At 43.7% G+C, this 13445-nt stretch overlaps 1 protein-coding gene across 14 annotated transcripts in view; it reads left to right on the top strand.

Moving 5' to 3' along the window:
• thrb (thyroid hormone receptor beta) overlaps positions 1 to 13445 on the top strand; it is a 519521-nt gene that overhangs the window by 79755 nt on the left and 426321 nt on the right. The window lies entirely within an intron of this gene.

Genomic DNA, 13445 nt, shown 5'->3' on the forward strand with positions numbered 1-13445 from the left:
TTAAGCATTAGCTAACTTAATGTTACCTGTCGAAAAAATAGGCCCACCACTACAAATATAATTAAATAAACCTAAGTTACTGGTTTAAATTTACTTACATGTGAATGTTCCCACTCACGAGCGTGTCCAGTCGAATGTCCAGTCCGATCCAGTCGAGCGGAAAAAAAAGCTGTCTGGTTTCCCGCCTCACTGCAGGCAAGTAACGGAAATGATAGACTTCAAGAGGTAACACTAGCTTTTGAGTTGAAATCAACACTGTAGAGTTAAACCATCAATATGACATTTAACTCCCAGTGACAACACCAACTCTTTTTGAGGAATAACTCTCTTGTAGTTAAATTAGATTTAAAAAGAGTTGAAATGACTCTACATTTTTACTCTCAACTCTAACACTGAAAATCTAACACTTTTGATTTTGCTGTGTAAAGGCTTTGAATGGGCCCATTTTGGTGACAATGAATAAAAAAATAATCACAGTCACAATTGTCTAACTGTATTAAAAATTTATATGTAGAAACAGCCAACACAAAAATTCAAAGTTAAAGTGGTTTTGTACAGATTGAAAAGGAATTATAGAACTATTTATGATAAGTTGCGGCTGCAGAATAATAACAAAATATAAATGCTTTACATTAAAAGTTTATGTAGGATATGTTCATGAATAAAATTAAGACAAGGCTCATTTTGTAAAACAGATGTACACTAAGTTATCTCTGACGGATCCGTGACCATCATGTTTTCCGCCGGGCGACCCGATGAAGGTGCTGTGACAGTGTGCACCGAAGGAAACGCACCAGCCCAGAGTCTCACTTGATTCTTGCTTCAGCATCCCATGTTGAACTCCATCATATCGCCAGAATTAAAATCATCCGGTCTAAAGTGAACGTTACAGCAGATGCAGAAGTGAAGTCCTGTCTCTTCACCTGCACAAAACGCACACAGGCGGAAGATAGCACCATCCTTTTTCTTGTTCGGAAACCTGTGGACTCTATGTCTTGACAGGCTGGAGTTTGTGCAACCTCCACAAACAAAATAATTTACCATGACGATGATAATTTGAACTACAATAACTACCGAAAACACACTGAATCACGACCACTCCTACTGAATACCAACCTACTCTGCACTGAGCAAACGCAGAGCCCGGCAAACGACTCCCTCTTGTGACATAATGTGACGCGATAGAAAAAAAAAAGAATGGTTTTTCAACATGGTCAAGGAAACTGTCACGTTTTCTACAAAATGTGTGCCCTTATGTCTTGCAAAACAATTTTAAATCCTGCATTAACTTTTAAAGGTCCCGTATTATGCCCCTTTTCACAAGATGTAAAATAAGTCTCTGATGTCCCCAGAGTGTGTATGTGAAGTTTCAGCTCAAAATACCCAACAGATCATTTTTTTACAGCATGTTTAAATTGTCATTTTTGGGGGCTCAGAAAAACGTGCTGTTTTAGTGTGTGCCCTTTAAATGCAAATAAGCTGCTGCTGGACGACCCAGGGGGCGGAGCTTCATGAGCTCGCGCTCAGTCTGTCAGGACAATTTCATCTCACGGAATGATGATAATATCAGAAACTCTCAGTAACAGTGTTCATTTCGAGTCGGACAATAATGCATAATGACTTGTATGTATCCATTATTTATTAATAGCCTACAAGTCTGCTGTTTCGGACCAGGTCCGAATGATGATCAAACATATATACTGATGAGTTTAATAAAGTTTATTGTACATCACACAAAAGATGAAGCGTCAGTTTTACTTCAGAAGATCACCGTAAGAGCTGAGTAAACACAGTAAGTTATAAGAAGTGCGCAAGTACATAAACGAATTTCGGTAGAGTTGAGGGAGCATTCCTGTGGGCGGAGGTTAGTCAAAAAACTGTTCTACTGACGTCATTAAAGAAGGAAGTAGAGGGATGTAGTCCAAACGGGCCGTTCGATGTAGGCGACTTCTGTTAAATAAAATATCTCGCTTGGCATTGAACTTTGAGCTTTATAATTTTACAGATATTATTTATACTCTAACAACAACATTACACACTAACTAAAGTTTGAAACATGGGATCACGAAGAACGGGACCTTTAATAAGGTACTTTCATACAAGGTTACCTGCAATACCCCCTGCAATATGCCGTTTAATTTTAACAATACATAGGCTTTACATAAAATAAAAGGCCCTGCCAAAATGCACACAAAAAAGTAGTTTTTCGTTGTTTTTGAACCATGCAACCTTGTTAAACCGTGCTTTAAGATTTCTGGGTAGGTCTAACATTAATCAGTATAAATTTAATAATTTCTGTATCTGTGCCGTTAATAAACACTTCACAGTCTTCTCTGCATAAATTATAAATTGAATATAGATTAATCCTTATTAAAGCTACAAATGTTATTCAGTCAAGAGCAGCGAGTGATTTTTCTCTTTGTCTTTTGTTCTATGATTAACATTAATAATAGACAACAGCTGGTTTATTAGGCTGCTGTCACTTTAAGATCTGAAGCACATGACTCGGATCTGACATGCATCCTATTTTACTTTTTCTTTAGTTAGTGTGTAATGTTGCTGTTTGATCATAAACAACATCTGCAAAGTTACGACCCTCAAAGTTCAATGTAAAGGGAGATATTTTCTATTACAGAAATCTATTTTTAAGGACTGCAACAAACGGCTGGTAGGGACTACAACAAGCTTCTACCCAGTAGCCCCACCCACTGATTTGTGCGCGACAAGTAGTAGTAGGTAAATAACAGATGTGACGCTAACACTGCATCAAGCAACTAAGTGATAAACATGCCTTTGAAGAGTGCAAAGGTTGTAAGGCCAGGTTGTGGAAAAACACAGTAGTTGCATTGGATTTGCAGAGCCTGAAAAAAAAAAAAAAAATGATGTTGTGCCTTCTATATCCGACAGGAACGGCGCAAAACACTTATGTGGGTAAAAAGGTTTTTACTGTGTCACTATTGCTTTGTTACAGATCGTTTGATATGTACGGATTATGTGTCTAACCAAAATCACCAGTGCAGTGATCAGTGATTTCTGATATCGTCACCTTCCTAAAATAATTGCCCAAGTCATTTTGATGATCAAATGATCAAATAATGATCAAATTATGTATAGAAAGCGATCAAAGAACGCTCCCTTTACAATTGCTGTATCTGTCAATCAAACAGCGCAAGTGTTCTGGACTCTCGCCAAAACTCCTGTTAGAATCAACAAATCTCTTATTTACAATGAAAGCATTCGTTAGTTTGCAGAAATCGAGTTACAATGACGAGATTGCTGCATTCATGCGCTCAACATGTCTGTGATCGGCTACAATGCTCATTCACTGCAAACTTTCATGCCACGATCTAAATATGATGCTATATATCTAAATATAATGCTATAATCAACACTTTTCACGTTTAGTAAACCTTGAGAACTGTAATAGTAAACACGTGCTATACGTTTTCAAGTGTGGGACCCGTGCAGCTTAGAACACTTGACAGTGAAAAACCGCCTCCTGTCCCTAACGCTCCAGGTCCCAAAGCTCCAGGCCCCAACGCTCCAGGCCGCAACGCTCCAGCCCCCAATGCTCCAGGCCTCAACAGGATCATGGCGGAATCAAGGTCTCTGCAGCAATTGAAAACAGAGAGAACGACCGCTAAAAGACTGTTTTCTCGGGTGGCTAACTCGATTGTCAGATCATGTAAGAGTATGTCAGCGGAAAAACTCAGGGAGGCTCTGAGTAAGTTTACACTAGAGTCAGACAAAGTAATTGAAGTAAACGAGGAGTTGGAAGCTGCCCACATTGAGGCGTGGGATGGAGAGGAAGAGTCCACTGTGGCAGAGGAGCAAAAGGCAGACATCAGAAAGACAACACAAGAGTGTGAACAGAAGCTGGAGGAGGTGGAGGGTATTCTACACAAGGCCCTTTGGGAAAGGTTTGGCAACCCACAACTTTCTCTGGCGTTAGAAGTGGCAGAAGAGGAATGTAAGCGCCTTTCATCTGTCCAGCCTGATGTAAAGCTAGACGTGTACGACTTTATGCTTGGACACCTGGAAGGACGAGTTAAAGCTGCGAAGGAAGCTAGCTGCCAGTGGAGCCGGTGGGCCTCTCCCGATGAGCAGAAGGATCTTCAGTGTCGGATGAGGGAGCTGGAGATCTGCGTGCCTAGATTGATATCGGGAAAGGCTGCCCTAATGCAGGCAAAGATTGAACAAGAGGGGCAACCTGTTACAACCCACTGTCCCCAAGTTGAGACCAACGGCACTCCCAAAATTTGATGGAAACAAGCGCAACTTCCACCGCTGGAGAAAGGATTGGGAGGCGCTCCAGAAGCAAGGAGAGCCTACTGGTTCCAAGGACGGTCTTGACGAGAAAGTGGCGGCGGATCTTCGCCTCTCAAACTATGGGACAGCAGAGGATATCTTTCAGATTCTAGAAAACCGCTTCGGAAATAAAACAAGAATAGCTCTGGAGATTATTGAGGAGTTACAATCGTTACTTCCGGTAAAGAGCCACCAGCCCAGAAAGATTGTGGATCTAATACAGATGGTCGAGAAGGCTTTACATGACTTGAGTGAGCTGGGAGAGACGGGTGCTCTAAAAAAATCCCCTTGTCACAAAGTCACTGGAGAGTAAGCTGCCAGAAGTCTTGAAAAAGGAGTGGCTGGTTTATGCAGCAGAGAAAAAGGACGAGGCTGGACCTAAAGATTGGTTCGACAAGCTCCTCACATTTTTGAGAAGCCAGGAGGAGATTTATGAGCAACTGGAGCAATTAAGGGATGATGAGCCCAACAGGAGGGAGCTAAAGATCCCACCAAAACATGCCCGGACGAAGGCCACCAAGTCCATGGGTCCCCAAATAGGCTGCGTTGTCTGTGGAGAAAGCGGCCATAGAAGGAAGTTGTACTACTGCAAGAAGTTTAAAGCTTTGAACCCTGCAGAAAGGAAAGCTGCAGTGAGTAGGATTGGGACCTGTGGAAGATGTCTTGAGGTCCACACTGATATGGAGGAGTGTAAGACCACTTACCTGTGCAGGAGTGAGGGCTGTAAAGACAAGCAAGGTCCAGGTCATCACTACTACCTGTGCCCCAGGTCTGGATATAAGGGCCCATCCCAGAGGAGGCTAAAGTCCAGTCCAGAAGGAGGAGGAAGCAGAAAGGGTACTGATGCCCAGGAAGATTTCCTGACTAAGCTGTCCCCAGAGTTGGCCCAACAATGCAGAGATGCCTTCTGCAATTCAGTATCAAGGACACTCAACTCGGCAGTAACCGAGTGTGGCTTGTTGGCAGAGAGTGGTCTTCAAGAGTTCCCGGTTATAATGATGATCCTTGAGGTCACTGCGAATGCCGGGCAGAAGATCGGGACCTTGATAGATCTGGCATCGGACACTAATTACATCACTCATGACACTGCGGATGAGTTAAACCTGAGGAGTGAGGACGTGACGTTGATTGTTCATGGAGTCGGAGGGATGCAAGTTACGGTGAAAACGAAGAAATAACTCCTGAAGATCCGGGTCAATACCCCAAAAGGCACCTTGAGATCCCATATACTTGTGTGCTATGGGCTTGATAGTATTGCGGAGGTTCATCGTCACGTGTCACCTAAAAAGCTGCAGAAGTTTTTTCCTGACGTCCACCTCCAAGAGTTCCGTGAATCAAGCTCCTCATCAGTCACAAGGAAGGCCAACTTGTACCTCAGAAAATATGCTCCGTTGGGGACCTTGTCTTGTGGCATGGTCTTCTGGGCAAGACTGTGGCAGGTTCGCACCCAGACCTTCTAGAAAAAGTTACTGTCACAGCCCATGCATCAAGAACGCATTTCGCACGCTCTATGCGAGCGGCAGCAACAAGTTACAAAGAGCTCACCGGCAAAACCCAAGCTTATATGCCCCAAGCCACCCGGGCTTCCACATCAGCTGTCTGTCGGGACTTCCTGGAATGGTGGAGGTGGGATAGCATCGGTTCCGCCTGTGAGCCTCGGTGTGGTGGCTGCCGTTGCGGAAAGTGCCAGCCTGGGGGAAAGGAGATAACTCTATCGGAGGAGCGGGAACTGGAGCAGGTGAAGAGTGGGTTGACTTATGTAGCTGGAGAGCATCACTGTGAAGGGCCTCACTGGCACGCTAAGTACCCTTGGACAGAGGATCCAGCCTCTTTACCAAATAATAGGAGGGCTGTTGAGGCGACGTTTCTAAGGACTGAGAGACAATTAGCCAAGGAACCGGATTGGAAGGTGGCCTATGGAGCACAAATCCATGAGATGGTTCAAAGGAAAGCTGCAATCAAGCTGCCAAGAGAGGTGTAGGAGAGCTGGACCGGACCAGTGTGGTATATCAGCCACTTGATCGTGCCAAACCCCCACTCTGTCACTACTCCAGTCCGCCTTGTTTGGAACAGTAGCCAAAAGTTCAGGGGCCAGAGTTTAAATGACCTCCTCATCAAGGGTCCAGATGTCCTCAACAACATCCGGGCGGTCCTCCTGTGCTTCAGAGAAGGTGTTTTTGCTGCGCTCTGTGACATCAAGAAGATGTATAATTCAGTCTGGCTCGAAGACCGGCAGGTGCATCTCCATCGCTTTCTCTGGAGAGACTTTGAGGGTGAAGACATTGATGAATATGCAATCACAAGAGTCAATATCGGTGATAAGCCAGCTGGTTGCATCGCTCAGGTTGCTATGCGAGAGACTGCACATCTGCGTAAGTTCAGCCACCTCAAGGAAGAGCGTAGAATATTGGAGGAAGACACATACGTGGATGATGTTCTCACCTCCCATAATGATCAGGGCCAACTTAAGCAAATAACGTCCAACGTTGAGCAAATCCTTGAGGCCGGCGGTTTTCATATGAAGCTGTGGGTCTACTCTGGCCAAAGTGGGAGGAGAGAACCCAAGGGCCAAGAAAAAGGAGGGCCCATGACTATGATCCTCCTGAATCAACTTACTGAGGAAGATAATAAAGCACTTGGTCTTGGCTATACACCTGAGGATGACAAGCTCCACTTGATGGTGGCCGTGAAAATACCTGGGACACAGCTTTGTCTGAGGGACTTCGGCAAGATGCTATCTGAAGATTATGCTGAGCTGAGCCAATTAAAGTTTACCAGGCCCCTGACACCTCCTGACCCAAGTGCTCAACCGTGTGGTGTCACGTTCTCTGACGGCAGTGAGCACTCTTATGGAGCTGTGTTATACCTGCGTTGGCGTAGCAGATAAGACGTAATTATACGGCTAGTTGAATCCAAGGCTAAGCTGACACCATTGGACCAGAAGGCAGATACGGTTAAATCAGAGATCTGCTGTCTATGCAGCCCGGCTGAAAAAGTATTTCCAGAGGCACAGCCGGATCCGTGTGGAGAGGTGGTATCACCTGGTCGACAGCCAAACGGTCCTGGAGACAGTCCAACAGGAGAGCTATGCTTATCAGACGTTCTTTGCCAACAGAATTGGTGAGATTCAAGGCAGCACATATGTCCAGGACGGGTGGTGGATCCCCGGGCCACTTAATATAGCAGACATCATCTCAAGAGGGGCTGCTCCTAAAGATTTAGATGAAGGCTCTGAGTGGCAGACGGGCCCCAAGTTTTTAAGCCTCCCTGAGAGTGAGTGGCCGGTAAAGTCCGCTAAGGATGTTGCTATTGCAGCCAGAGAAAACATAATAAGAATCCAGAAGAAGGCATTTGTAGCTACACTTACCCGGGCCGGCGCAAAGCAGGAACCGAAGCAGTACCAGAGTCAAACTCCAACAGACCTGCGTAGACCACCTGCAGGCACTGCGGTTACTATACTTGTCGATGTCAAACGGTTCAGTAACCTAAGACGGCTTACAAAGGTAATTGCACTGGTCTGGAGAGCGGCAAAGAAGCTTCTTCGGGTTAAGACCAATGGAATACCAAAGTGGGAGGCAGTCCAGTCGACTGGCATCATCACAGTGATAGAAAGAGAGGATGCCTTCTGAGGTCTCTGCCTTGCAGCTCAAGAGGGGGTTACCTTTCCCACCTCCAGTGGACTAGTGGACTGCTGGTGTGTGGAGGTAGAGTTCAATACTTCAAAAAAGATCATGCGGCTATGCCATTGGTGCCTTTCGATACCTGGCTTGGGACATTGGTGGCGCACAAGAGTCATCAGGAGGGGCATGAAGGGGTTGCTGGAACCCTGTTGAGGATGCGGTGCTCGGCTTGGATCGTGCGAGGGAGAAGGCTCGCTCAGAAAGTTGTCAACCAGTGCATCATCTGCAAGAAAGCAAGGGCTCGAGTATGTGGGCAAGTGATGGGTGACCTACCTGTGGAAAGGTCAGGGCCTGCTGCACTGTTCTAGTTCACTGCTGTTGATCTGTTTGGGCCATACCTGGTGAGAGACGATGTTAAAAGGAGGGTGTTCATGAAGGTCTGGGGAGTCCTCTTCTGCTGCATGGCGAGCAGGGCCGTACATGTGGAGCTGGCCAATAGTATGTCTACAGAAAGCTTCTTGATGGCCTATCAGAGATTTGCTGCTATTAGGGGGCATCCCCTTAAAGTTTGGTCAGATCCTGGGACCAACTTTGTTGGTGCAAGGCCCGTGTTGGATGAGCTGTACACAAGCCTGGAAGAGTATGCAAATGCCCAATGCACTTCTTCTTGGGCGTGCGTCTCAAGATGGAGACTTTAAGACCTTTAGTTTTACCAACTACCCCTACAAGCGTCTTCAAGAAATCGAGGCCCAAGTCAACAGCTTCTGGAGAGCCTGGTGCCAGCTTGCCGGACCAAATCTCTTCATCAAAAGCAAGTGGCATGTTACAGAGAGGAACGTGGCTGTAGGGGACGTTGTTTGGCTTTGTGATCAGAACGCGCTGCGGGGCCAATTCAGGCTTGGCAGAGTTGTCGCTGTTGCTCCAGACTCCAAGGGTGTTGTAAGGGATGTCGACATCCTAGTCACTCCGGGCCACTGTGTTCCAGTCCAATGTCCAAAGTCTGTGGCCCTGAACTTAACATCCCGTGACAAGAAGGGGAGCTCCAATAGCACTGTGCTGCGGAGGGACATCAGGCGCCTTGTTGTTCTCCTTCCTGTCGAGGAGCAGACCCCCTGATCAGGATTGCTTTGAAGTTCGGCGACCTTTCCGTGGTTGCACGGAATGCTCGAGTGGGAGGTGTTGCGGCAAACCGCCCGCTGCCACGCCTCTCGTTACACGGGAATGAACGGCAGGTGAAGCTGGTTTCAATCAGCGTGGCGTGCACATTGGGTTTGAGATGGTGCTCGTGCTGCTTATTTCATTGTGTACTGTGAGCAGCGTGGACGCAGTGAAAACATTGGGTCAAAGACTTTGATTTAAACTGCACGGGATCGTTTTGATTCTGAAGAGACTGCCGGTAAGAGGAAATGTCTGCGTTGCGCTATCTAAGCACTAACAATTGCGTTTGGTGGCTTTGTGTAAATGTGCTTGTTATGGACTTGGGTATTTATTATTGTTATTTTGGTATCTGTGATTAGGCTAGTGTTTAAATTGCTGAGCCTAAACACCTAGTAGTGTTAACAGTCATTTTAAAGTATATTATCAAGAAATTATTCATATTCAATTTGCTAAAATTAATGTTCTGTCTAAAATTCACTGTCTTAAAAATGTGTAATCAATTCATTTGTTAGAATATTTATTACGGTAAACATGGTTAAATTCCCTACTAATGAAATACAAATCTGGTGATAAAAGCTAATTCTTTTAAAACTTATTTGCTATGGTGTAAAATAGTATTAGTAAAAAATAAATGGTATTGTGCTAACGCTTACCAAATTAAACCCGTATAAATTATGTACAATGTGAAATTGTGGTGGTTTAATTCATGTGCATTGCTGTAAATATTTACACTGCTTTGTTGTGTGTGGTTTTAATGGTTTTTCACCTACTAAAAATCCTACAATAAATTGAGAAAAGGCAACTTAAGTCTCATTCTTGTGAGTGGAACCCAGTGTTCAATTTAGAAGTAAGGAACCCCTTTCAAGTGTGGGACCCGTGCAGCGTAGAACACTTGACACTGATAATCTTCCCCTTCACAGTCATTCTCATCTCTTTTGAACTGCAGCAAATTCAAATTTGGCACAACTCATTGGTTACAACTAAAGCGGTTCATTGATGTCAGACCTGCCATTTTAAATCAGAATGCAAATGTAAATTAGATTTGAGAGAATAAAAAAAAAAAGAAAAAGATGTTTCGGTCTGTTCCTGACACAAATTATTCCAGAAGACTTTAAATATTGTGCAGGAGGAATATGGACAACTTTATTAATGCTACTTTTGTGGTGTGGTTTTTTTTTTGGACAGTTTATTAACTCTCATTGTATGGAAAAGGACGTCATGATTGTTCCACTTATAAAAGTATCATAACAGTAGTCCATATGACTTGTGTACTTGTTTCATGGCATAACGCAGACGAGTTTATTGCATTTTCCATTATAATGTGCAATCTTAAGGTGCGGTCACATCGGGCAAAAAGGTCTATCGTCTATTGTCAGTAGTGTAGCAATGCATAACGCACAACTCACACAAACTCCTAAACATGAACAACAGTTTGGAACAACATGAGGGTGAGTAATTAACAGAATGTTAATTTCAGGGCGAACTATTCCTAAGATTGTTTATTTCAGCTTTTTCTAAGCTGATCTAAATAAGTTGTATGAAAAACAAAGGCTGAGAGGGTAGAGAGAGGCAAAGTAGATACAAAGCTCAAGCAAACATGCTGCTTGAGCCAAAAATGTGTGCCAGTGTGCTGGACGGCCTTCAAGCACTGAAGGACAGAGAAAGACAGAGGACAGAGAAGAGCAGAAAGAAAGGATGGATGAATGAGGAAGGAGAGCGGCAACATAGCGACTTTGCTCATGTTGTCAAAGAAATGACTGTAAAAGCCATTGAGAAAATGCATCAGACAGACACACATTAGAGCTGTAAAAGCTGTTCTTTCAATCAGAGGAATCAAACAAGGATCATTTTAACCAACGTATAATGTTTTTTTTAAGTTAACTACAGTAAACATTGTTAAAAAAAAAAAATCGGAATTTAAAAGTTTAAATATATTTTTAAAAATTAAGTTTAGCTACATAAATAAGAGATGCTATTAAAACATCTCTGTGTTAAAACCAAGCGTGCCGCACAAGCCCTGAAAAGTGAAGCCAAAACGTCTCGATCGCCCCCCGGTGACTGGTCCTAGTATAGGTCATAAGCCCCACCTCCCCATGTTATTGGGGAGACCAACTTCAATTATATTTTTTCCAAAGGTGGTTTCTTTCATTTGCTGTCGTTTTTATCACACTGATGTTAGTTCAAGTGTCTATTTCAAAAAATAAGTTGTTTTTTAGTTAGTTACGTGATGCGGTGGTGTAACGTCATGATGGACAGCTGTGATTGACAGGTTCTCTGAGCGAAGTAGTCACTGAAGCACCAACGGACATTATTTCGGGATCTTCGGAGGACTGAGGAGATTGTATTTACTTTATTTTAACAAGCCTCTTGACGTACTGCAATCAATTTTTAAAAAAGTGTGCAGAATCCACTCTCCCTGAGTGCATTCTGCGAGAGTGAGGGCGGAGCATTGATTTCGCGGCTTTACTTCCTGCTCTGCTACTGCGCAGGTCTGGTCCCGAGATCGCTACTGCGCAGACTCAAGTTCCAATATGTCAGCGCCATATCGGGACTCTGGCGGCTTCAGTTCTTATCAATGGAAGAGAGCAAAGGGGCGTCGTCCATCTTTTTTTAAAGTCTATGGTTAAAACACTCATTCTCATGAGTCACGAGACAAGGAGGGAGCATGAAACTAGCCTGGGGTGGGCAAGTTTTTGGCATTTGATTGGTTCTTGTATCCTTTAAGTCCAGAAATAGTTGTATACCCATTCTAATACATGATGCACAAAAAAGAAAAAGGGGGGATTATAAATGTCTTCTTTTTTAACTTCTCTTCTTTGTTTTCATAGTAATAGTAAAATGTATGATTATCATAGCTTTTTCTTTTAAAAGTTTATACATATATTAACACAGACAGAAAACAGATGTTTTAATGCTGCAAATAGATCGCACAATCAAAAACTTATTGATTTTTGATTCTCACACATAGCTGACAAAAAACAAGAAGGACAATGAATGGCAGAGTTTAAGGTCGTCATATAAAGTAGAGCCAGTAGTGGATATTTAGGGGCCAAGCACCGAAGGTGCGTAGGCACCTATTGTATCTGTTCCCGTTCCTATTATTAGGGGCCAAGCACCGAAGGTGCGGAGGCACCTATTGTTTTCGTTCGCGTTCTTATTATTATTAGGGGCCAAGCACCGAAGGTGCGTAGGCACCTATTGTATCTGTTCCCGTTCTTATTAGGGGCCAAGCACCGAAGGTGCGTAGGCACCTATTGTATCTGTTCCCGTTCTTATTATTATTATTCTTCCGTTTCTTCCGACCGAAGGTGCGGAGGCACCTATTGTATCCGTTAGATTTCTTATTATTATTAGGGGCCAAGCACCGAAGGTGCGGAGGCACCTATTGTATCTGTTCCCGTTCTTATTATTATTCTTCTTCTTCCGCCATGGGAGTCTATGGCAGCCCATAGAACCGATTGCGGGAAAGTTGTTTTGGTTTGACATTCTGATAGAGGACAGTCCCAACATTAAGTACACCAATTTTGGTGTGTCTAAGTCATTCCCTCTAGCGCCACCACCTGTCCAAAGTTTCACTTTTACTTTGCTAATAACTTTTGAACCGTAAGGCCAATCAGCGAAATCCTTTTTTCCTCTGATTCCTGAGCTCATGACGATTCGATTGCACCCTATATCGTCATTTTCCGTCATAAAAACATGGCCGCCATTTTGATTTTTCCTAAAAAGGTACTTTTTCGAACTCGTCCTAGACGGTTAGTCCGATTTGCACGAAAATTGAATCGGATCATCTTCAGGCAGGGTTGACAAAAAGTTATTAAAATCTTGTTGATTCGTCAAACCGTTTTCGATAAACGCTCGAACAAATTTTACGTAGCGCTTGCAAAAACAGTCGTAAGGCTGTATCTCCGCAACGGTTTATCGTATTCAGACCAAACTTGGTACATGTACTCACAAGCATGACCTGAGGCTACATGCTGCGTTTCGGCACAGCGCCACCTACAGGTCCGGAGATATGAAAAATGGCTATTTTTGCTTATAACTTCTGAACAGTTTGTCCAAAAATCATAAAATTGGTCTTGATAGATTCAGGGCGTCATGCCGAGTCGACTGATATCCAATTTTACCATATCGGCCAATTTGACTGTCGGCCATTTTGAATTTTGTGCTAAAATGCTGTATTTTAACAACGCATGAACGGATTGTTACGAAACTTGGTATGGGTCATCAGCACGATGTCCTGAAGGAGTGTGAGAAGTTTCGAAACAGCGCCACCTAGTGGTGAATTTTTTTTTTCAAATGCTTATAACTTTGGGTGTGATCGACTTATTTTCACGAAACTCATCTCATTGGACTCCTGAA

This window comes from Abramis brama (assembly GCF_963993115.1).
Source record: "Abramis brama genome assembly, chromosome: 12".
In the NCBI taxonomy this organism is placed as follows: Eukaryota; Metazoa; Chordata; class Actinopteri; order Cypriniformes; family Leuciscidae; genus Abramis; species Abramis brama.